General features: G+C 43.1%; 1 protein-coding gene across 1 annotated transcript in view; it reads right to left on the reverse strand.

Annotated features, from left to right (window-relative positions):
* Positions 1-26,815, reverse strand: part of LOC125358749 (forkhead box protein P1-like) — a 219,684-nt gene that overhangs the window by 128,743 nt on the left and 64,126 nt on the right. The window contains exon 2 of the mRNA XM_048356159.1: positions 5,271-5,362. The gene's annotated coding sequence lies outside the window, so the exon portion shown is untranslated. The remainder of the gene's footprint in view (positions 1-5,270; positions 5,363-26,815) is intronic.

The following is a 26,815-nucleotide window of genomic DNA, read 5'->3' on the forward strand; positions in this document are numbered from 1 at the left end:
GGATTACAGACATGCATTGCCATGCCCAGCTTATTCTTTTGAGATTGCTAGGATCTCACTGGCTTTTTGCCTGGTCCAACTCCAAACTCTAACCTTCCCACCTCTACTTCCCAAGTAGTTGAAATTACAGGCATACAACTCTGTGCATAGCTGCTCAGCCATGAGTTTTCTTTCAAAAGAAAGGTACATGAATTTTAAGGACAGAAAGATAGTGTACATTTTATTTTAAAAAACAGAAAAGGGTTTACAGACTTTTAAGGTGCTTTCCGTTCTTAGGCAGACCAAACCAGCTTTGATTAATAGAAGGGCACAATGGGTCCCCAGAAGGCACCAATAGCCTTGTGGTTCTGCTCAGGCTCTGAGCACTGAGCCAGCTGAGTATCTGAGGTTGAATTGTTTGAGACAAGTCATCAACTCTCAAAGGTTAACAAGTCAACACACAGAACACAGACAACCCTCTACTTGTGTGACCCTCAAAGTGGTTTGTGCTATGTGTTACCTTGAAGTGTTTTATTTTGTTTCACACAGTACTAGCATTTGTTTTCAGGGCCTTGGGCTTGCTAGGCAGGTGCTCAACCAACTGAGACATGCCCCTACCTCAAACTTTAAGTTTTAAAGCTAATTCAGCGCAGGAAACATTAGCAAATATAAATAGGCATGACCACCCTACCTTCCTTGCCAACCTTAAAATGAAGAGATGTAAGCTGGGCATGGTAGTGCATTCCTGTCATCCCAGCACTCAGAGGGTTTAGTGTCATGATCCTATGTCCCAAGCCAGCCTGGGCTATCATGACACTGTATCTCATTTAACCCTTGCCACACTACCATGAGTTAGGTAATGCTACTGCCCTGCTTCAGGTAAGGAAACAGAGGCCCAGAACCACCAAAAAACGTGACTAAGCACTGAGAGGCAGGAATGAGAGTGCTAGAACTAAGGGCTGAGAATTCAGCCTCCTTGATTAACAGGGAAGGCCCCTGCTTCTGGGCAGGTGATCTTTCCCATCAGGGAAGAACACACATATCAAGATCTCTATACACTGCAGAGAGGCAACTTGCCAGAAAAAACCAAACAGAATGACTGAGGTGACTTTTTGGCATGCTCTCTTCCCTTCTCCCTTCCCACATGCTCGCTTCCTGACCACCATGAGAAGACAGATTCACAGGGAAAAGTGCTGATGGGCTTTGACATATTCAACAAGACTATGTGTCAGCCACATGCTGGATGCCATGGGACCTGGGAAGCTGCACTGAATTACACAGGGCTGTCTCCATTTAACACATGGTGACTTCCCAAGATTCCCTGGGTGTAACTCAGACTCTAGAGTCCCAGGCACCCCAGCCATGTCTGTGGTCACATGGTTTTAGCTGCTCCTCCAATTAGGGACCAGCTCTCCTACCAGGCTACCCATGGCCACTGTGACAATCATTGAGCAGCTTCTGTAGCAGGATGGCACCATTCTTTAAAGGCCTGTCGGGGACCGGGACCTTTCTGCAGAGTCAGCACCTGGGCAGGCACATGGGAAGGGCCAGTCAGGTGGGAGGGGTGACATCATGGAACATGAGCTTGTAGGGCAAAGTCCTGCGGTGTCAGATTCATACTGACAACACCAGTCTGAAAGCAGCAAATTCTGCTTGTGAAACGGGCTTGCTCCCTGGGGAAGTAAAAAATAAAACAAAATAAAAGGAATATAAAAATAAGAAGAAGAAATAAGAAAATCCAGGTGCTGGTGGCACAACCCTGTAACCCTAGCTACTCAGGAGGCTAAGATCTGAGGATTGTAGTTCAAAACCAGCCCAGGCACAAAAGGCCATGAGACACTTACCTTCGATGAACTCCAAAAAGCAAAGCCGGAAGTGGAGCTGTGGCGAAAGTGGTAGAGCACTAGCCTTGACTGAAAAAGCTCAGAGGCAGCACCCTGGACTGGCACACTCCTACTCCCCAAAAGAAAATATGTCTCTGAAGGGACATTGTCCAAACAGCCCCACATGTCCACCATGTGGTGACAGGCATTAAGACTGGATGGAGATTGATAAGGAAAGACCAGGCAGGAAGCCATGAGAGGAGACAACTGTCTACCAGGCAGACAGCTACCTACGAAGTCGCCGCAGCTCCGTGAGCTCTCCTGGGAACCCCTTGGGTTTCCAGTCTATCATCACCAGAGCCTCCAGCACAGCACTGGTCTTTGCTAGAGGTAGATCCAGGCTGAGCTCTTTGCCAGCCTCACCCCCTAGGATCCAGAAGGAGCTGGCTTCTCCTTCTAATCCTATGGTTCACAAGAGGCGGCAGCAGCCCAGGAAGATGGATGACAGCCCCAGCCCCTAGGTGGGAAAGCAGGGATCCAACAGTAACCCGAAGGAACCTGAAAGCGGTGTTGGCCACCGCCATGCTGGCCCAGCTCAGACCAGCACACAGAGAGAGGGTCCTGGGTTTGCTCAACACTCCACACAGGATGGGCAAGCTGAGCAGGAGTGGAAAACTCAAAGAAACAGGGTGCCAGTGACTCACGCCTATAATCCCAGCTACTCAGAAGGCTAAAATCTAAGCACGAGGGTTCAAAGACAACCCAGGCAGACAAATCTCAGAGACTCCAATCTCCAATGAAGCCCACACAAAGCTCATGTGGAGGTGTGACTCAAATGGAAGAGAACTAGCTGTGAACAAAATGCTAAGCAAGAGCACGGGATCCTGAATTCAAGTTCCAGCACTGGCACCTAAATGAATGGATGAATGGATGAATGAGCAAGCCCAACCGCAGGGAAATCTCCTGCTACACTGGAACATTTAGATGGGTGGGTTTGTCAAGGCTGGGGCAAAGCCATCTGCAGTGCCACACATGTGCTGGGAGAGGAGGGGCCTTGGGTCACAGGCCCTCCCACAGACTCCACAGGAAAGGAACCTCGTCTGCATATTCAGAAGCGTGACTGATGGTTCTGTAGTTTGACTGGGACAAAGTTTACACCTCCACTCAACACTGGCATATTGAGTAAGAATATTGTGGTCTTCAAACAGCTCTGGAGATACATGTATTCTTGCTAAGAGTCAAACGGGCTGAAATAGTGGCATACCAAATTCAAGCAGGATACATAGCAAGGAAAAATACAGCATGGTTTTTCTATAAGTAAACACAACTGTAGCTTGGTAAGCATTTACCTGTCTTTCCTTCATATGAGAACCCAGAGCTTAAACTGAATTATGTCCACATTTTCGAATCCCAAGGAAATATTTCTCAGCTCTACTTATAGTTAGGAGTGGCTAGTAGGACATAACTAGAAGTCATAAGTAAGGCTTCAGGAACAGTTCATTAAATTAGTTTGCATTTGTTGGGGTGGCTATTCTTTCTATCTCTGACATCTCTGCCTCTGTAACTTTCAGGATGTAGAGGTAATCGTTGGCGATCCAGCAGCCATAATGTGACGTTAAAGAAGAAATACTGTGCTTAAACAAGCATAGTAGAAAGTTAGGAGACACAAACTGCTCTCCTATGATGTCTTTTATGAGAGAGGATGCACAAAGACCATTTTAACACTTACAGTAACATCTGTATTACTAGAAAACAAGTTTTAAATGATATAATGATATAGAAACAGAAACACCTCTGAAGATTATTATACAATGTTCTGTGAGAAAAAAAATACCTATAAAATTCACGAATTGGAATTCTCATTACTCCTGTGTTCCGAAAGCTGTTTGTTTAAGTATGGCTTTCCTCCTTAATTAGTACAGCTCGTCCGGAGAAGCATATTTGCCCAGCCAGTCTATATGTTTTGACATGCAAGACTTGTGAAATTCAAACATACTTGTAGACATTATTATTTATTAAGGCCTACATTAAAGCTGGAAGATCTTAAAGTCCTCTTGGATTCTGATGATTAAAGGAAATTTAATCGTCCTCCACTGGCATTTAGCCGGCCATCATCTCTGAGCACATCCCTCCATCCAGATTTGATAGTAAAAAGATATTTCAACAGCTGCCCATCAACTGTAACAGAGGACAAGCGTCTAACAAACCGTGTTACTCTAGCTCGAGTAGCTCATTAAAGCCCAGGGTGCCTGAAAAGAGGCTGAAAGAGCCCTCGACTTGGTGAGCCAGAAAGTCTGCAAGGCAATTCACCCTTATTCCCTAAATCCTTCCATAGTCACATCGAGTTGCATGTTCACAGTGCTCCTGCCAGGGAGTAAGACTGGAACCTTCTCATTGCACTCTCTCTCAGGTCAGAGGGACTGGGACCCATTGAGGCAACACATTCATAGAGAACACACCTTTGAGCTTTGATGCATCCCTATAAACTGTCTATATTTTTTATTTTTTATGGTGGTTCTAGGGTTTGAACTCAGGGCATAGAGCTTGCTAAGCAGGCTCTCTACCACTGGAGCCATTACTCCTGCATTTTTCGTGTGTGTGTGTGTGTGTGTGTGTGTGTGTGTGTGTGTGTGTTGGCCTTGAATTCAGGGCCTGGGTGCTGTTCCTGAACTCTTTTGCTGAAGGCTAGCTGTCTACCACTTCGAGCCACAGTGTTGCTTCCAGTTTTCTGGTGGCTAATTAGAGATAAGAGTCTCATGGACTTTCTTGCCCAAGCTGGCTTCGAACCACAATCCTCAGATCTCAGCCTCCAGAGTAGCTAGGATTAGGCGTGAGCCACCAGTGCCTGGCTACTCCTGTACTTGTTGATGAAGATTTTTGTTTTTTGTCTTTTTAACACAACGTCTGTTAATTATGCCAAGAGTTGGCCTCACTTCACAGTCCTTGTACCTATGCTTTTCACATAGTGGAGAATATAGGCATACACTACTACCATACTCAGTTTTAGTTAGTGAAATGGGATCTGTTTAACTTGTTCCTAGTCTGGCCTCTAGCTACAATCCTCCTGCTCTCTGCCTCTCAAGGAATACAGGTGTGAGCCACGGTGCTTGGCCCTTCACTGATTCTGTAAACCAAGTTCCCCTGGGATTCAGGGCCCCTCCTATTCCTTTATGAAATGTCCCGGGCTGCACTGTTATAAGCTCAGCATCACTGAGCAGTTCCCATAGACATAGGGGGGACAAGAAATTCTCTCTGACCCTTTACAAAGTTTGTCGGCTCGAGCATGAGGCCGCCTTCCTACAAATAGGATCCCAGGAGTGGGGCCTAGTCGTGAAGACCATAAGCTGCTGTGGAGAGCTCTGGACGCAGCCTGAGACGGTCAGATCTGCTTCGTATGCCTCCAGTCCCCACTGCAGCCCTGCGCCAGATCACCGGCAGCCCAGGACACGGGCGGTGTCTGTCACTTACCCTGAGCTTTGAACGTGTCTCACAGCCATAAAAAACCTGGGGTCACTGGCAGGAGGCGCGCATATTGTCACAGGACTGCAACACACGGGACACTGGAAGGAAAGGAGAAGAAAGAAGGCATTAGGGAGAGGAGGGGCCAGCTCCAAAGGAACTCAGACCGGTGGCCTGGGTCTCCTGCTCACACACTGGACACCCAATTATTCTGTCCATTCGCTTTGAGAACCAGCGTTCACACGCTGGCTCCGAATCTGAGTTCTGTGTGACAGAATTAGAACAGAAGAGCAAAAAATGCTGTGTGGCCATGTTACACAGCCAGTGCTGAGGCACTGGCTTGAAAAGTTCAGGCTTATCTCCAATGAACCACAAAAAAGCCAAAAGTAGACCTGTGGCTCAAATGGTAAAGCACTAGCTCTGAGCAAAAGAGCTCAGGGACAGTTCTAAAGCACCAAGTTCAAGCCCCAGTAATGGCATTAAAAAAAAAAAAAAAAAGGTCAATCCTTTTAATGTGTAGAATTTCCTTTCTTAGGATTGGCTCTCATAACTATAATGCTAACACACCCTGAGAAATAAGACAGAGAAAATCCACATGCTCAAACAGGATATAAAGAAACAGGAGGTAAAGTCCAGCTGGACACTTCTAGACAGCAGGCCTCTGTGCTGGACAAACTGTGTGCAAACAATCACAGCTTAAAAATCTCCATTCTGTGTGGCATTTGTGGTTCACATTTGCAAAACCTAACTACTCAGGAGGCTGAGATCTGAGGAGTATGGCTGGAAGTTAGCACAGGGAGGAAAGTCTGTGAGACTCTTATTTCCAATAAACTACGAAAAGAGCCAGAAGTGAGCTCTGGCTTGACTGTGTAGAGCAAATAGCTTTGAGCACAAAATCTCAGGGACAGCAACCAGGCCAAGAGTTCAAGCCCCGGAACTGGCAATAAAATTGATTGGATGTGAGATTGTAATATTTTGGGGTATGAGATTTTAAACATATTTTCTTTCCCCAAAGGGAAAACAATGAGACTTCAAAACCAAACCATCATTCTTGTATGATATGCCCAGTTGCCATTATTTCTCTTCAACAAGGCAGCTTCCAAGAATGATGAGAAAGTACCAGCGATGTTTTGCAGATGATTTCAGTTGGCAGAGCCGAGTAATCGATCTGCTTAAATGAGTGAACTCACTAATGAGCAACTGCCACCAGGAGAAAGAGGACATTGTCACCGACTCGTCAGAGTAATGAGATAACAAAGTTAATTATATCGTCTTCGGTGGGTGTACCCTGGCCTCCTTTCAAAGCCTCCATTTGCAAACATTTGTTCCGACACCCCCAGAGTTTGCCCTTCTTCACAAAACCGACCAGCTGTGCACGGAGTCAGGCAAACGCAGCCGATCTCCGAGTGCCCATTGGGGCAGAGCAACTGGAAAACTTTTCTCCCCTTTATTATCTCCTTGTAAAATGTTATAAGCCTGTAAACTAGTTAATTTATGAGCCATGTGAATAATTTGCTCGCACTTGATCATGGGTTTTGTAAACACAGTTTGCAGAGGGAGGCGGGAGGATAATTTGTAGGTCTGGCTTTTCTTGCTAAGGGGACACTAACTAATTTGACACAGTACCATGACATTGATGGCTGGGTACACTAATGACCATACTCCAAGATGTGGCTGTCAGCCTGTCCCTCATTCCAGTAAGGACCCGGCTTGCTTTCAGGGCTGCTCAGGACCTGTCACTCAAATAATTATTCAAACAATGACGTTAATGAGAGCCCTCGTGTTTATTTTCAACAGACTAACCAGTGCTTAGCTTCCATTTGTCTGACCATGGTCGCTGACTAATAGGTGTTTCATGAATAGTAAATCTGAACTCTCACCTAACAAAGAAACATCAGAGAAAAGAAAAAAAATCAAGGAATGCTGATTAGGGAACAAACGCAGTCAATTCAACTTGTTTTTTGCACCCAAATACTGTTAAGAACCAAGTGATAGGTAGCCAGACACACTAACTAAACAGGCCACGGAAAGGGAAATAAATATTTTGCAACACACATGCCCCTGGAACATGACATAGTTAGGAGCAACTTTCTGCCTCCAAGTTCAGTACCTTTAGGGGATTCTAAACATGGATTCACTTAATTAATTTTTTTCATGGAGTGGCCAAAAGGTTTAGGGTTTTAGTGTATTTTTTTCAACCTTCAAGTTTGAGGTCTGATTAAACTATTTCACATATAAATCTTTAGAAACATTACAAAACAGTTGTGGGGTTCCCCCTCAAAAAAATGACTGCAAAAAGTGTGTGGAGACATTTTTGTTTTCTATATATTTCATGTCTAGTCTACTGAGCCTTGTAATCAAGTTCTTTCTATTTTAAATTAAATTTCTATTTTGGAATGATAAATTTTGTCCTTCATTTTAGAGTGATTATAATCGTAAAATATTCATACAATCATAATGTAAAATGATTCCGTTTTTTTCAAAAGGTGGGCTTGGATCTATTAAAGGGATTGAAAAATTGAAATGCTCTGGATGTGGTTCAGTGCAGAACGTGTAATTCAAATTAAATAATAGTGGTAGTATTTCAACAAAGGTTCTATCTGCCACCCTGAATGAAGGATTCTACTCAACGTGGCACATGACTCGTGACTTTATACAACGGCAAAAATAAATACACGTCCATACAGATACAGAATTAAAATGTCATTGCATGCAATATTTCCTAACTATGTATTTCTAAACCTACTTGAGATAGATCTCTACGTTCTGAATGCCAATGGGTCTACATGGTATACAACACATGGGAAGCAGATTCATACTTTAGGCTAATTTTTTAAATATAGTTGAACAAGTTCTCAAATAAAGTGTTCCAAACCAGCAATATTGTTTGCAAATGCTACTTCCCTGGGTAGGTAGCTACAGACAGATTCCCAGATCATCACTATTTCTGGGCAGTTTGTTCGTGGTAAGCATTTATCCTCCATAAAAATCTAAGAAAGATCTGTGAGATCTCTTTCTCCTTCTTCCTGGGCAGCAAGCTGGAATGCCTTCCCAGCATCCTTTGCAGCTGTGGGTCATGTGAACAAGTCCTTATGGGTACATGAGGCTTTCATTCTACTCTTGCGGTGAGGGGGGGGGGGGTCTCCTACACCATCGCCTGTGCCTACTCTCTTGCTTCCACTGAGAACCTAGAGGTCCCATGAAATCACCATTTGTGACAAGCTCAAGTCCCCAAGAAGCCACAAGGTGCAGAGGCAAACTAGCCTGCAACTCACTGGCCAGCGCCAGGCTCTGACCTGCCCTAGAAGCAGACCTGCTGATAGAGCTGCCCCCTGTCTGTCTCATGGCCTGCACCCATGTGGGTGGAATCCAGAGCCTCATACATGCCAGGCAAATACTCTGCTGCTGAGCAATAGCTCAGCCCTAACTTCATTTACACACAGCCTTTTCCTTTTTAAAATTTGTCTTTTCCTTCCCTCCCTCCCTCCCCCTCTCTTTCTTCCTTTCTTTTCTTTCTGTGTTGAAGACTAATCCTAAGGCTTGTTAAGTATGTGCTGTATCCAAGCCCAGCATTTCTTATTCCAAAACCATAGACCTGGCTAAATTTCTTCTTGGCTTCTACCCGAGTTGCTCAGCAGCCCTAAGTAGGACAAATATTGTCAATTTGAAAAGAAAAAAAAAAAACCCACCTCTGAAGATATTTGATTTTTTGTTAATGGCTCCCTTTGACAAAATAAGCATAGAACAAATGAGAACTAACAGCTCTGTGTGTGTGTGTGTGTGTGTGTGCGTGCTTGCCTGACTGCTTTCCTGCCTGCCTGACATTATTGGAGACTGGAGCTTGAACTCTGAGCCTCATGCTCTTGCTTGGCTATTTCTCTCACAGCTAATGCTCTACTACTTGAACCACACCCCCAGATCTGCCTTTTTGATGGTGAATTGAAGGTAAGAGTCTCACAGACTTTTCTGCCCCAGCTGATTTTGAACCATGATACCCAGATCTGAGCTCAGCCTTTTGAGTAGTACAGGCTTAAGCCACCAGCACCTGGCAAGACAGTTGAAAAATGTGTCAGACATGCCTGTCTTTCTCCTTCAGCTAACCAGGAGGAACACTCCTCCCATTTCTTGGATGGGAACACTGAGACTCTAAGGGGTGAAACAGAAGTGACTGTCACAAATGCTGATCTGGTGACACTGTCTTCACTGCACATATATTGGCTGTCAAATCCAGGCTTCACCAAAAGTGTCGATTTCTAAGTCTGACATCTTACCTATTGGTGACCAAAGAAAAGAATCCTGCATGGCATGCCTTAACCCACTCCAACATATGAACAATGTGACTGAGAAAATCTTAAGTTGCAACAATCAGTAGAATGTCAGAAACTTTCCAACCTTGTCAGTGTTGAAAAGCCAGCAACAAAAACAACAACAAAGTTACTGCAGTAAGAGAAGTAATGAGCTTCAGTAAGTTCTTGGTGATTAGAAAATAAAGAGCTACAATTTGAAACAACATACATGTGAAGACTATATGGTTGAGTAATCAAGGCCTTCAACCCATTGTCATCCTCACTGTAATATAAATAAGGCATCTTTTAAGAACAAGTTGGAGGGCTGGGGATATGGCCTAGTGGCAAGAGTGCTTGCCTCGTATACATGAGGCCCTGGGTTCAATTCCCCAGTACCACATATACAGAAAACGGCCAGAAGTGGCGCTGTGGCTCAAGTGGCAGAGTGCTAGCCTTGAGCAAAAAGAAGCCAGGGACAGTGCTCAGGCCCTGAGTCCAACCAAGCCCCAGGACTGGCCAAAAAAAAAAAAAAAAAACAAGTTGGAGAGACTTTTCTGTAAAGGCAAATACAGAGAATATTCTAGAGTTTGCAGTCTTACACTTTCTAACACAATTGCTCAGTGCTGCTATTATAGTAGGAAAGCAGTCAGAGACAAGATGTAAACAAATGCGTGCTGTTGTGTTCCAATAAAACTTTATTTACAAAAACAAGTTGTGGACCAGACATAAAAGGCCATCATTTGCCAACTTCTGCAATACAAGTGTTTGGGCGTTTCTGCAAATTTGCACATATTATAATTTTTCCTCTGTGAAATAATGGGAAATAGGCTCTGGTTAGCATTTTCACTTGGAATATCTGACCACCAGGAATGAATCACTGATGTCAAGGGGGAGGGGGTCCCTTTGTCGAAAGTTTAAGAGATGGCAGCTGGCAGGGCTGGGCTTCCAGCAGAGGTCTGACCCCACCGCTGGCTTCCTCCTGCCTTGCCACCTTTCAGAGGGCTCAGGCACCCACGCAAGGCACCAGCTGCGACATTCCAAGCAACCACTGTGGCCCAGAGAAGAACTGAAGCATTTCTGCCAGGACCGTCAATGCCCGTGCTGATTTTACATAGGTTAAGTTGTCTTTAAGACCTCTCACTCAAGGAGATACCTTTTTACCTTTTTTTGTTGTTGCTTTTTAAAGCAAAATTACAAATGCATTCCTTCCCAGACATCACTGGAGCTGGGAGTGTTGAAAAGACTGCCAATATCCTCTCAAAGTTTCAAAGTGAGGCATGAAGTTCTCCAAATTAAAACCAAATTGTTCTCTTAGGTTTGAGGGTGTTCCCTGTTAACCAATTTCATGGTAGGAGCTATATGTCCAGGGATTGACAATGCCAGAAGAAAATCAAATCAAATATATTTGAACACTAATCCTTCAAAAATGAGAAGGTCTGACAAGGAGTTGTTCACTCTGAAAAAGGATAACAAAGCTCAGATATTATATACATAGACAGAAAACATTCTTTTTTAAAGAAGCCTGTTTCCCATTGTTTTATTGCAACTATTAAGTGAGCAAGATAATTTGAGACACGAAATGGATAAATTTCATCAATCTGTTGTACTTGAAATGTCAATCAAACCAGAGCAAAAGCAAGTAAATGATAGTCCAGTCTGACAACGGAATATCTTATAGTCATTTATGAACAATATTGGAAATGGAAAAAATGTGTGCAAGTGCTTGTTATAATGTGACATAAAATAAGACAAAAATTATCTGTAATAATTCCCATTGTATAGAAATAGGCACCAATAAAGAATAGAAAAAGTAAAACTAATACTATTTTCCCTAGAAGAATGGGATTCGATAATATTTCTCTTTAGAATTTTAGGGGATAGGATGAGATTTGTATTTGTGTGTGGGGGGGGGTTGTCTGTGCTTTCCAGATTTTCCAAAACAAATTGACCTCTAAAATGACATTCACATCTGAGAACACGCATTTTATTAATGATGTTTGCCAGACTTTCCTCCAGACTAGAAGTATCTTGAAAATAGAAATTTGTGTCATCTCACAGGACCAAAACAGTTTCTAGAAGCCACTGAACAGACCACCTAATTTTTTAGAAGTCCTCTTAATGTGGTTTCCTCAATAAATTCGAATTTTTGTACTTTTTAAGGCTTTAAGAGAAATTAACTAATCTTGTTTAAAGATACTGATTGCTTACGGATTATGGCTATAAATAAATTGCTAGATGCCAGATTATACTTTCTCCTCTTTCTCAATGATAGCACACCACCATTTGTCTTTTAATAACTTCAAAAAATTCTGACTCATTTGCTCATTAAAAAATAAAATGCATCTTGATCATGAAGTTTGGCATTTCATAAATATTTACCCCAAATGCACTGCCTGCTTTGAAGCTGGGACAGAAAACGCCTGATTGACAGGCACCTTCTGTGCAGGAGGGAGGAGTTCTGTCAACTGGGAGAAGGTGTCATTTCTACTGCCCTGTGACTCCCAACAGCCAGAAACCGGTGTGCCCTACAGTCAACACACACATACATACACACACACACACACACATACACACACACACACACACACACACACACCATAGAAGGAAGAACCACAGTCCTCCTGAGCCCCAGTGTCTGGGCCTGGCAGCATCCAGAACAGCAACAATATCTCTTCTGGCATTACGAAGCCAGTGATTCAGGGTGGAAAGCTGCAAGAGAGGCAAGGAGGAAGGTAAAGATGGCAGCTTCTGTCCTGAAAGCCACCAGGGTCAGCATAACCATGGAGAAACAACATCTTTCTAACAATAACAACAACAACAGATGCACCACCACAATGTAACTAGTATATCACCCATTTTCCTCCACTGTAACTATTACAAAGAATTTCTCATGTCACTTTCTGAGGAAATAAAGAGATCAGTGGCGGGGTGGGGGGGGGGGAGGGAGGGGAGGTAAGCAACTACTGTTTATCTGCCATGGTTGGTCTCAAACAAGGCTACTGCAATGGGACGTGGGAAGGTGTGTGCTGGGCCCAGCAACCTCTTTTCACCAGGGCTGTGAACTCCAGAAGAGCAGAGGAGAAAAGTATCGCCAAGTACAGCACACAGATAGATCCTACCAATGAGAGCCCCTGCAGCGTAGACACGCCCACCATGTGGGTTAGCATTTCCTGATGGTACAACTGCAAGCTATGGCCTACAAACACCCCCAGGAAGACAGACTCTTAGTGGGAACTTAGAGAAAGACACCCTACCCATAATATGTAAAACTTAAGTATCATCACAGGCTGCCAGTCTTCTTGGGTCCTGGGATATCAAGGGTGATTGGGGATTAGCGTGTTACAAGAACAGAAGTCACTCAGTTTTGTTTTATTAGACCTCAGTATCTAAAACCACAGTGAAACAGTATGATAGCTGACTTCATTCCACACATATATACACCCCTTGTCAGTCATGGGTCTGAAGCTCAAGGCTTTAGCTTTTCTGCTCCAGATTAGCACTCTTATCACTTTGAGCCACAACTCTTCTTCTGGTTCTCTGGTGGTTATTTGGAGATGAGTCTCACAGACTTTGCTGCCTGGGCTGGCTTTGAACTATGATCCTCAGATCTCAGCCTTTTGAGTAGCTAGGATTACAGATGTGAGCCACAAAGGCCCAGCCTGCATCTCTTCTTCCTAGGCACCTGAGAAGCTCACATACCCAGTTTCCCTTGTGTTATGTCAGGACTGTGAGACTGATTTCTGCTCAGTGGGGTGAGAGCAAGAACAAGACTCAATTCCTCTGAGATAATGGGTCTACTGGAATGCCTTTCCCTCTTTCCCATAGTGGAGGAGATTCAACAGTTACACGTTGATACCAAAATCCGGCTTACCTGTCACAGCAGCTAGCTCAACACATCCTGACTAAGACAGGACACGCCTCACTGAGGCCCTCATGAAGACCCACCTTAAATATTAACACTCAATTCCTGGCTTGGCCTCCACTTTTCCATCACAACTCCATGTCTTAGTGCTCAATGTATCCTCCTTTTAGGAAAGACCATCACATCTTGCAATAATCAGCTATTGTGAATGAAAACAACCAATCAGGAGTTCAGATGGAAGTGGCACAGGTGAGTTACTTTCTCAACACTTAACCACACAGCAGAAACTACACTTAAAGTGCAAAATTGAGACAGGTGAGGGTTTCCCAAAGCCACATCTACCAGGAAACCCCAACCATAGCACAGAAAAATAACTGAGACTGGATCCCAGGACAAGAGGTCAGAAATGGCTTCTCAGAAGACCTTGGGTCACTGAAGGTGAGTGGAAGCTGGGCAGGTACCCATGACTGGGGGGGGAGGGTCGGACAGATAAGATTCTCCATTGGCACTGCTAGTGGGAAGAGGCTAACATCAGCTTTTAAGTAGCCCATCTTCTATGGAAAAGTGAGAGAACTACAGTGCTGGGGGTATCTCCATGGTGTCCCTAAAGACAAAAACATTTGTTTTGTACTGCGGACAGGGCTGAGGGGTAAGTTATTCACACTCAAATTGCTTTCCTACATTATCGGAGAATATCAATACCCAGGCAAACCCAGTTGCCTCAGGTCACAGACCGAAGTACACGTCCTTCTTACAAACCCTCCCAGGCCTCCATGATGACAGTCATCATCTGGCAAATCTCCCCCGTGAGGTGTGTTTCTTTATCCACACTACAATGTCACCAAGAGAGAAGATTAGAACAGGATCAAAAGGCCCAGGGGACTGCTGGCGTTGGGTCCCAAGTACCTGCAATCTTCTCAGAGTCTCTGTCTTCTCACTGCTCAGGACCAGGGCGTCCTGGAGAACTCACAGGTACTTCCCAGCACTCACGCCCTACCCAGACTTTCCAAGTCACGCGATCCTCAGAATCCCCCAAGGGGCCTCTGAAAGCCTTATGGCCAGCAGCTGCTGTTGCTGCGAGTGGTGGTTGAGGCCGCAGGTTGTAGGCGGCCCTGCTTCCAGCGTTTGTCAGGATGCCACCGCAGCCCACCCAGGCAGCTTTGCCCGCCAGCAGGACCAGCTGAGCTGTTTGCAGGGGAAGCCAAAGCTTTGCCATGGGGCACAGGGACCTATGGTATCCATAGTTCCAGTCACCACATCGAGCAACCTCATTTATCCTCCGCTGTCTCCCAGCTCTGAGGATTGGCCTTCATCATTCTCACTTATGGAAGGCCCTTGCTTGGATTGTCGGCAGAGATCATTTTTAACCTTTAGCACCTAAGTCACAAGTCAGCTTTTCCAGTGGACCTTCTCCACACAGATTATTCAAGTGGCCCCAGGGCACATGCGCTGTCCTGAACATGTACCTTGCTTCTTCCTTCCATTTGCCTGCCTTTGCTTCTCTCTGCAAGACAGCCAAGCCCATGCAGGCGGGGTCTGGCTCATTTCTCCCATGCTGTTACCTCCCTCTCTAGTGACCCTGGGCTGTGCCCAGAGGACAATGACAGTCATGCAACAGGCATTTGACAGATAGTTGTTGAATCAATGAATTACCAACTTCAATAATATTTTGCCATCCTTCAGATAAAGGGGAAAAGAAAGCAGGTACATGCATTGATGCATGTCAGTAATCCCAGGAGAGGAGCAAGTAGGAGGATTTCATTTTGAGGCCAGTCTAGGCAAAACCTTAAGTGATGTTCCACCTCAGCCCATCACTAGGCATGGTGATGGAAGCCATCCATGCAAGCTAAGGAGAAGGTATGTATGTGAAGATATGTCTGAGGCTGAGATGATGCAAAACTATAAGGCTCTATTTGGAAAATAAAGCAAAAAATGGACTTAAGGATGTGGCTCAAGTGGTAGAGCACCTACTTAGCAAGTGTGAAGCCTTGAATTCAATCTCAGTGCCACAAACGATAGATTTTTTTAAAGAAGAAAACCTCAATCATTTGAAGTTATAACAAACGACACACCCCAGAGTGGCTTGCAATGAATGATAGGTGACAAGACTAAAATGATACAAACGCATCTATGATGGGATTTTGGCCATCAGAAGTGATACTGGATTGAAAGCTTGTCTATACCAGATAGCCGCACCCAGCAGGGCACACCCACCTTTGAAAGCCCTCCTAGGCGAAGCTGATCTCAACTTCCACTGCTCCTAGTGCCACCCACTCTTGCTGGCAGGTGTCAGAAAGACAGCAGGTCCCCCACTTCTTCGTAAGCTGAGCTTCTCCAGCCTGGACCGCTCTCAAAACTCACTTGCAAGCGTCTATGACCGCCATGGAGGCAACTTTGTCATGGGTGTTAGATGAAAAGGGGACCAAGCCTTTTAGGAGGGTCCACCCACATTCTGTCATTGTGTATATTCAGTAACACACCCCAAAGCCGAGGAGACCTTTTCTTTCTAAGCCTGAGCAGCTTAAGGACTTAATACTGCTGGATTTTGCTCTACATGCTCCAAGACACCCGTGCTTTAGAACATACATACATACACCACCACCACCATGAACAACAAGTGATAAAGTAGGATTTTCACACAACCTGTCAGAAAACCTGACCCGAAGGCCCTGGAGAAGGAACTAACTGAATGAGTTGTACCTGGCCATCCAACAGAATATAGGATAAATGTTCTCTGTAAGGCAGCCAAAGAATTGGTTAGAAGTTCAACTGCAGGACACAAAGTGAATGAATATTTAAAGTCGACTCTCCCGAATCACTTTTCTGTAATTACAAGGAAAGTCATTGAAATGCCCTGAGCTTCCCAAAAGCAGCCATTCAGGGTTGTCCATTGATTTACGTCTAGGGCGTGTCTCCGAAACACATTCCAAGAGGAGGGGTGAGCAAGCTCAGTGTGCATCAGGAATTGTTTTGCTTCACATACCACTGGCGGAGATGGAGGGCTTCTTCCAGATCTGTGCCTGCGGTGGGCAGCTATAACGAGAGGGTGAGCCTGTCTCCACCTGGCTTATTCCACACACACAGCAGGCTTGACATCCCTCCACGGAGGCTGAGGTATGTATGGGGTGGCCCTGCTCTGGTTTGTTGTATCTGTTCAAATAGTTATGCTTCCCTATACTGCAGGAGGGTGAGTTGATGTAGTAATTACCTGTTACTCTTGACAAGTAAGGTAATTAATGTAGCAAAATACCACTGCAATGTGTGTAAATTTAGACCACCATAATTAAAGCACCCGTCTGTTCCACAAACTGTTCAATTAAGAAAAAAAAATATTGACGGTGTACATTTTTTGAAATTAGAAAAACGTATGGAATGAATGAATCTCCCTTGGTTGACATCCGTTTCGGGATGCCGTTCTCAGCAGGGAGCATCCTTAAAGCACAGCACAGAGTAACTTCCCCTAAAACACAAAAGTCCTTGTGTACACATGCTTTTAATACAAATCCTATCATGCTATGAAACAGACTAGTCAAAAAGTAGATTGGGGGGGGGGGGTGCACTCCGAAACCATGGCAGTCGTAAAAAGCTGGAAGGTGACTACGGTGATACTATGCACATGACAAAGCTGTCTCCTAGGATCATATTCAGAGACACCACTATCTGCCTCCCACTAAACTACAGGCGAATGAAATCACTGCACCCTCTAAAGGGATGGGTGGTGGTCAAACCTGGCTTCATTTCTCCTTGTAGCCATTGGCCATTGTCAGATACAATGCTAACAGGGTCCCAGTCCAAGTGCCTGGCTAATCCACAGTGGAAAATCTCTGGCTACTTAATGAGTTAAAAGAAGGCTGAGAATGTGGCTTAGTAGTAGAGTGCTTGCCTAGCATGCATGAAGCCCTGGGTTCAATTCCTCAGTACCTCATAAACAGAAAAGGCCAGAAGTGGCGCTGTGGCTTAAGAGGTAGAGTGCTAGCCCTGAGCAAAAGAAGCTCAGGGACAGTGCCCAGGCCCTGAATTCAAGCCCCAGGACTGGCAAAAAAAACAAAAAACAAACCAAACAAACAAAAAGGCTATGCGATAAAGCTGGATGTGAAGATCAAGGTTCTAACCAGACAGGAAAGTCCATGAGACACTTATCTCAAATTAACCACTTAACAAAAAAAAAAAAAAAAAAGGGAGTTAAAAGGCCCAGAGAAATTAAACCATACCTGTGCTAAGACTAAGAGAAGAGAAGGTTACCAACTCAGTTTAAAAAAAAAAAAAAGTAGGGCTGGGAATATGGCCTAGGGGCAAAAGTGCTCGCCTCATATACATGAAGTCCTGTGTTCGATTCCCCAGCACCACATATATAGAAAATGGCCAGAAGTGGCGCTGTGGCTCAAGTGGCAGAGTGCTAGTCTTGAGCAAAAAGAAGCCAGGGACAGTGCTCAGGCCCTGAGTCCAAGGCCCAGGACTGGCAAAACAAAACAAAACAAAAAGTAGATAGATTCAAATTGAGAGAAAGAGAAGAGTATGTGAGAGAAAGAGCAAGAGAGGAGGGAGAAAGGAGAGAGAAGAAAGTAAATATGGGGGAAGGTGGGAGAGAAAAAGGAGACAGGAAAAGAAAACACAGGCAGCAGAGGAGAAAGTTGGCTGCTCAGGGGTTCTCACAGAATTGCCCAGATTTTTTCTTTTCTCTTTGTTCTTCTCAGCAAAATTCAACATAAGGAGCTGATCTGAATGAAGAAGTATCTAGAATTGAAAGAGGCCAGTCTGACATGAGAGGGAAAACAGTGTAAGATTTCAGTGTCCTTTAATGATAGGCACAGCTAGTTTGTTGTTATTTTTATTTTACAATATATTGGAAGGAATCCTATACCTTGGGGTAAACAAGAAAGAATGCAAAGAGACAGCATGTGCTGAAACTTTTTGGAGAAATGCAATGCTTTCATCAAGACAAATACTCTAGGTTCACACTTGGAAATAACAATAAAAGAACAATAAGACAAAATGAGGCTTCTTGCTATTGACATACACACAACCCCAGGACTCAGATAGGGAAGATAGGTTTCTAGAAGCACACTTAAAACTTGTGTTACACAGCGGTACTGGGCTGGTAACTTTTAAAGAGAGAACTTTAAAAATTCTTAAGAGTTTCAAGACAGGTTATTCTTACCAAAGGGAACTAGAAGAAACACAATCTGGGGATGCCATACACGCTTCATGGGCTGAAAATGAAAATTTTTTATTCTTAAAGGCTGAAGAACCCACTTCAGTGCAGAGAAGGAACTACTCGCTCTTCACCCCTGCCCCACGCAGTATTTGAACTCAAGGCCTCACACTTGCTAGGCAAGAGCTCTATTACTGAGCCACACCCCAGCCCTTGCTTGCTTTTTCTTTATGGAAGCTAGAATGTCCTTGACATACAGTCCAAAGATTACATCAGACGGCTTCTGATAGGTCATGATAACATTGCTAAGTACTACTAAACCTGCCAGGCGCCAGTGGCTCATGCCTGCAATCCTAGTTACTAGGAGGCTGAAATCTGAGGATCGTGGTTTAAAGCCTACCTAGACAAGAAAGTTCATCACACTCTCATTCCCAATTAACTGCCAAAAAGCCAGAAGTAGAGCTGTGGCTCAAAGTGGTAGAAGACTAGCCTTGTACAAAAAAAAACCTAATGGACAGCACACAGACCCTTAGTTCAAGCCCCAATACTAGCACACATACACAAAAATACTACTAAATTATGAGCTAGATGCAGATGAGGGCTGTGGCTCTAAGCCAGCCCAGGTAGGAAAGATCATGAGACTTTTTATCTCCAACTAACCACCAGAAAACCAGAATTAGAGCTGTGGCTCAAAGTGGTAGAGCGCTAGCCTTGAGCACAAAAGCTCAGAGACAGCACCCAGGCCTTGAGTTCAAGAACCAAAACTGACCAAAAAAAAAAAAAATACGAAGTCACTTTATATCAATTCTAGCAATAGATCCTAACCACCTATCCATGAGTAAATTGAGGGTCAGAAAAAGCTAAAGAGAAAGCTGAGCTTCTAAAGCTACTATACTAAATCAAGCCGCTTCCATGGAATAGAAGAAATACATATCTGGCCCCCACTGAATCTACACACAGGGGTTACTTTAATGATGTTTGTCTTACACCTTGGTCCTGATTGGGTTCTGACAGTGTTTTAAAAGTTTTAGCCTAAAATGATGAGGGATTCTGGCTCCTAGTCTTAAAAGCTATCGTAGTGTCAATCATTAAGGAATTGGCTAAGGTGGAGGGAAACAAAGAGATCAGGATTCAAATTCTGGCTTGATCACTGAGTAGAAATATCACAATTGAACTGGTGATACATAAATCCCAATGGCTTTAGAAGCCATTTATGCATAAAATTTGCTTCATTCCAAATGACGTGGTCAAAGGACAGAATACCACCAGCGTATAGACTCAAGGCTCCATTTAATTTTCTCTTAATCTTTTCCTCTTCATCCTTCAATGCTATCGCATCACAATCCACTTCACCTCCCAGATGGGTGAGCCAGAGAGCTGGAGGCCCATTGGTATAGTTCACCATCCATCTCCAGGTGTCGAAACTAGGTGAAGGCAGGAAAGGGATGAAAGAGGCAGAGAGAGCAAGAGGAAATGTGCCATCTGCAATCAGCTCCTTCACCTACAGAAACTCAGGAGCGAGCAACATGCAGGAGGGCTCATTCATCCATTTCCATTCCCCAAATTAATAAAAACTGGAGGGGAAAAAACCCCTGAGCTTCTGTTACAAGGTGTGAGAATGTGAGTCAGTGTTCTCTCCATCGGAGCAACTTTAAGAGAATCAAGGGCCACAAAGGCTCGACAACGTGAAGTCATCCAAATTCTCATATTACGCACATGAACTTGGTGCCCACTTCCTTTTGACACAGGAGAAAACTATTTGGAACTGCACAGCAGAGTGTGGAAAGGGGCATGTAAAGCAACCTTTGACTCCGAGAGTTAAATGTCTTCTAATATTTAACTCCACTCAGGCAGTGAACAAAACAATCGCTTGCAATACTGTTGACTTTGGTGTATATACACACCAGGAAGAAAGAGAACATTATTTTATTATTGCCATATCTGGTGCTAAGAACTATTTTATTAGCCCATGTAACACAAAGGCATCTTGTAAACATCAGCATCCTCAGTTCACACAGTAATGAGGACACTTTTTTTTGTGGGGGGTGGTTGTGTCAGTCATGGTTCTTGAACTCAGAACCTGGGCGCTGTGCCTGACTGAGCTCTTTCGGCTCAAGGCTAGCACTCTACCACTTTGAGCCATAGTACCACTTCCAGTTTTCTGGTGGTTAATTGGAGATAACACTCTCAAAGACTTTCCTGCCCAAGCTGGCTTGGAAATGTAATCCTCAGATGTCAGCCTCCTCAGTAGCTAGGATTATAGGCATAAGCCACTGGCACCCAAAAGACAGTACTTTTTTATCCCCATCTACAGGTGGGAAAATTAAGGCTTAAAATGTGACATACGTTTCCAAAGCTCACAAGGTACTGACAGGCTAGGTCAGAATTTGCGAGCAGATCTTTTTCCCCCTAACTTGGGTAATTATTTAACAACTCTACTACCAGACTTCAGAACATACCAGCTAATTCTCCTGCTATCAAGTTTCTTGCTTCATGTTAATACTGGAAAGTAAAGCGACTTGGAAAAACAACTTTGTTTTAAGAAGCTGTTTTGAAATTAAAACAATATTTTTTTTGTGTGTTAGGAATGTGAAGACTGATTGTTTTCAGGTTATAGTAATATCTGTTACCCAATAAATGCTATATACTAATGACTCCCTGCTACGTAACTTATTTTCCTTAGAATTTAGTGGGTTTTTAAAATGAGAATATATAATAAGAATAATAGCATATTGAGAGTATTTACATTTTTTATTCTCACTTTCTATCTCAAGTTAAGTGAGAAAGTCATGGTAGTCCAGAATGTTATATATAGAATTTTGTCAAAGTAACTATAGAATCTTGTGTCAATTGTATGAAGAACTGATGTAATACAGGCCAAGTAAAACAAACAAAAAATAGCCTTATTTGAAAATTTAATGAAGACCCACAACAGAAGACAAAAAGAGGTTAGAGAGGTGGGGCTCTGGGATCACACACTTTCCTTATTTCTTTTGCATAGGGAAGGAATAATGACTTTAGAAACTTCTGGAACCAAGTGACCTACAGAGAGCAAAGAAAGTCTCTTTAAGGAGAGGGACTCAGTGACATAAGCTAAGGTTCTGCTCAACGTTACGAAAACAGGATCAGGGTTGGGTGGTATATAAGTTTCTGCTAGCATCTTATCTCAAAAGTTCTTTTCTGCTTCATTACTAAAAATAGCCATTCTGTCTTTCTTCCCTCTCCCTACTCACTGACCACAGTAGCTTGAAGAATACTCTTTCCTCTCTCATTTCATGTGAGTGCTGTTTGTGTCTGTCTCCAGGACATGTCTCTTTGCAAGAATAATGCCAAAGGCATTAGTTCCTAAAATTCTAGACTTGAGTCACTAAGTAGACACAACAACAGAATGTAATGACTGTGTAATAAGAAAAGTCTCCTCTTTGCAAACCCATTTCAACCCTTACCCCAAGACAAAGCCTCACTTGGGCTCTGGGTTAGCAATGAATACATGGTAAAGTCCATTCAGTAAGAATTATTTTATTACTATATATTAGTGTACAAAGTGAGGAATTTCATTGTGATATTTCCATAACACACTTATATCATTTCCATCCCCTCTATGATTCCTTCTTATCCCCCTTTTAAACTTCCTTCCAGTTTTTAGAACATGGGCTTCATTATGACCTTTCCATAAATGTGTACAATGCACCCGGATCCTATGGCCCCTCTTTACATTCATGTTATTTCCTTTGTAGATTCTGCTCATGAGAGAAAACATGTGGTATCTGTCTTTTGGAGTCTGGCTTACTTGTTGAACATGATAATCTCTAGTTCCATCCATTTTGCTGGGCATGACCTGATTTCATTCTTCTTTGTGGCTGAGTCACACTACCCAGTATGTACATGTATCTGTATATGTGTAAATATCTCACGTTTTCCTTGTTGATTCATCCGTTAGTAGGTACCTGGAATGATTCTGTAGCTTCACTATGGTGGTTGGAGCTGTGATAAACATAGGTGTATGGTGGTTTACAATCATGAAGGTCCATTTCTTAACACAGATAGAAAACTCCCTCCTTTGATAAGCAGAGGGGACTTTATACCAGAGGTCATAAATTATGGTCTATGGGCTTAATCTCATCTGCTACCAACTTTTATATACCTCATAAGCTAAGAAAAGATTTTATGTTTTTTAAAGTCAGGGGAGGAAATCAAAGCAAAATATTTCATGAGATGAAGAAAATACCTTAGGTAACTACAGATAAAAGTTTTTGTTGGAATATAGTCATTCGCACTGGCTGATTTGGGGACACAATTAAGCAGATTTAATGGAGACTCCATGGCCACTGGGTTCTTTAGAAAGCAGGTAAATAAAAGTTCTTGCTCACACCACTGTCCTGCCTTCTGACATCTGTCTTAGGTTCCCATCGGCTGCAGCTAGTAACTATTTTTTACCTATTATTATAAAGAACAATGTAAAGTTCCCTTTCTACATAGACTTATACTCCAGGAAATGCAATTCGAAGGGATAGAAAAAAGCAAACTGTCAGTGGCATTTAATTATGCACAAGTTAATTAATACTTCTATTAAGTATTTAATAGAAAATCATAAAAAATACCCAAGCATAGTTAAGTTTGAAGGGGGAAAAAAGTAATCAAAGAAGATGGGGGCAGGCAGGGATAGGTAAGAAATGGAAGGAAGGCCTCTAGGTTGCAGTGATCTGTCCTCTAAGGTCAAAATGGAGTCTGAAATGTGGACCCCTGGTGGATAGAAGGTCAAAGAAGCTACCCAAGAACATCAGCTTGGCTAGCCACAGATGGGAGGGAAGAACAATCTTACTTCACAGCCACAAGATCCTGGCACACAATTCCAGATCTTAGTCTGGCAATTGGGAAAGCATTTGGTCCAACACAACCAACATTGTGTAAGTCAGGTAGAATAATAGCAAAAGGCCAACACACACAACATGAGTCTAGGTCAAAGGCTTCCAAGTAAATATTACTGTGCACTGGTAGGTTCTAGAAGGTTCCCTGAGCTTCCTCTCACTCCAGTGGAAATGCTGGTTGCAGAATGCCTAGGTGAAATGCTTTTTGCATCTGAGAATCAGTTCACGTTATCATCTCTAGCAATTCCCTCTCCCTAGTGTTTGCCACACACAGTGTTTATTCTTTTCAACAATGAAGTCTCCTCAACAGTTTAACTGCACTCGTTTTAGAAAATCCTTTTTATAAAAAACAATCTTCCACTACTAAAGCTTGCCTCTCATTACTCTTAGTGAATATGCATCTTTTCTGTGGCCTTTCAGGGAAACATTTTTTCCCCCAAGACAGAATTGTTGGGTTGTTTTGTTTTGTTTTTTGGTGCTTCCACTCACAACAATTTCTGTTGTTGAGTCACAGACATTATCGTTGTAGTGTTAAAATTCATCATCTTTTTCTTTCCATATGATTAATGTTTGTAAAACATGGGACTAAAACGTAAAATGTACCGTATCTGAAACAAAAGCACTAGAAATGCTGACTTTTAAATTTTGCAAATAAGATTAGTATCAGAGAATGTCAGTGTTTCCACATCTGCTTTCGAACTCCTTAGGTGAATTATAGCTGGTTTTATCATCTATGGACTCAGAAGCCATAGGCAAGAGATTCCCAATTTTTTTTAACCACAAGGAATTTCCTTTATTACATGCTAAGCACTTCCTCCAACACAGATGTTAAGTTTCAGGAGATTCTACCAACTAACAGTTATTTATTAAGAATTAATTGATTCTTGGGGAACAGTCACTAAATTGCCAATCAGAGCCTACGTATTGAAATATTTATGGCCAAAAGCCAAGGAACCTGACATTTGGTTAACCCCAGAAGTCTTATCTCATGCAAATGAGTGAATTAACTTCAGGTCTTTAAAAATATAAAAACAGCTCAATGAAATGAACACTTAATGCTCTGTTCTCCACAGCTTTCCCACCATAATACCCCTGCCACACAGGACCAGTTGAAAGCTAAAGAGTCATGAGATTCAGGGGAAGTTAACTTTACCTCATTCTCGTTGGTGGAAACACATCTCCTAGGATATACCAACTACCACTTGCTATATGCACGGCCACAGAGAAGATTATATACATATATATGTCATATGCCATATATACCATATATGTATATATAGCACATATATGTCAACCATCAATCCACCTAAAGCTCTAAGAGGTTTTCTGAGCATCTTATGATTTCCTTTTTGTCACCTCTTCTTGACATATTGAAGGAAATCTTCATTCTAGCAGTACCTAGAGTTATCCTATGCCTGTACACCAATGAGAAACCAACACCATTAAAACAAAAGCAGAGAGTTGGATGGGATCGCTTTTGAAGCCGACATACTGAAGATGTGCCAGATGGACGGTTGAAAGCCTTCCTGAACTGGACTATCTGTTGTATTCAACCAAACACATCCTGTCTTAGTGGGAAAAAACAATCCCTAGATTACACCTCTCAGTCCTGTAAGTACATCTGGGATTTTTTGAGAACCTAGACATTCAAAACAGTACTTGAGTGAGAAATGAAACAAATTTTATACATGGAGATGGGGGGGAGGTGTGTGGATAAAACCATGTGCAGTAACCAACACACATGCACTTAAAGCCTGGTGGATGATTTTCAGAGGTTTTGTAACCTCAGGTCAGGCGCATCATGGTAAAAACCATGAAAGATAACAACACCAGGAAATTGCTACTGTTCGTCATCTAATTAGAAGATGGCCATGCTTGCTGACATTATTATGACATGAGATGAGCCGGCTTCAGGTGGCTCACTACAGCAAATGCTTTCAGCTAGCTCTGCACCCAGAAGCACCACTTAACCATTTCATTAACATCCTTCATTTCCAGGGGAAAGGACAAAATTCATCATGATAGAAGACTTGATTAAAGAACGACACGCAATCTCCCGTGGTATGGGGGATGGGTTTCAGGACCCCTGCAGATACCAAAATCTAGAGACACACAACCCAAGCTCTTCCTACAAAAGAATACGAGATATACATGCAGCCTATGCTCACACTTCCACACATTTTAAATCCTCTCTAGATTATCCTTAACACACATACAGTAAGTGTTTTTTATGAATTATTATTACGCTTTTTTTGTTTAGGGAATAATGACAAGAAAAATACCTACGTGTGTTCAGTAGAGGCTTTAAAAAAAATAAAAGCAAAATAACTAGTCAGTCTGTGGTTGAGCCCTCAAATGGACTTAGGAACTGCCTATATAAAGTATGACACTCTGTAAGGAAGGATAGTTGATTCAACGCACATATATAATGTCGTATGGCTGAAATTTGGAGGGTTTTGCAAAAAGAAAGACAGGTGTCCTCCTAGAAGAAAATAAATTTCTTTAGGACATGCTGGAATTCTGATGACTGCACTTTTGAATCAACCTATTTGATGAAAAGGAAGAGACTGAAAGAGTGCAGGGGCCTGAGCCTGGCCCAGTCTGGAACATAAGATGTAAAGATAGATGTCTGTGTGGGTTGAGCCAGGCTACTTCCTGCCACGTGCAGGGAGGAGTAGGGGAGAGGAAGTGGCATCCACGCATGCTCACGCAAGCGAAAAAGCCAGTCCTTCTTGGACGGGCTATGGAAAACACACACAGGGGTGGATAGGCTCCTTGAACCTGGCTCAGAAGGAGGGCATAACCCGGAAAGGGAAAGCTACGTGGCTGTTCTTATGAAACAAGACTAAACAAAAGAAAATGGAGCAAGAAGAAGTGAGAAGACAAAGGAGAGAGGAGAGGCCAAGCCAAGCTGGAAATTAGGACCATAGAAAATTAGGACCACAAGAACAAGGCTGTGCATCTGGGTGTGGGATTGCAGCCACAGTGACTTATAAGAATCAGGTGTAGCGAGGCTGGGCAATGTAAGACTTTGTCCCTAAAAGAAATAAAAATAAAAAAAATTCCCAAATGAAAACTTCCTGCAACTTCCCGAATGTACGTGTGAGTTGGGCAGGAGTTTAGAGAAAGGAATTAATTCCCACTCAAAGCGGAGAGGAGTATAACTGGGAAGTGGGGATGGCAGGAATGGGGTTCTTTACCAAAAATCCAGGAAGCCTCCAGGAATTCTCCAGAGAAGTCTCCCAGGAAGCAGGATAAGGGTCAAGCCAACTGTATTAGAACCTCTGAAGTCACAGTGACCTCGGTTGACAAACCAAGTTAATCGGGCCAGTTGGAGATGGGGAGAAGGGAGGTGAAGGATAGCTGAGTTTAAACTGATGCATGCA

This window comes from Perognathus longimembris, chromosome 10, assembly GCF_023159225.1.
Source record: "Perognathus longimembris pacificus isolate PPM17 chromosome 10, ASM2315922v1, whole genome shotgun sequence".
Classification (NCBI taxonomy): Eukaryota; Metazoa; Chordata; class Mammalia; order Rodentia; family Heteromyidae; genus Perognathus; species Perognathus longimembris.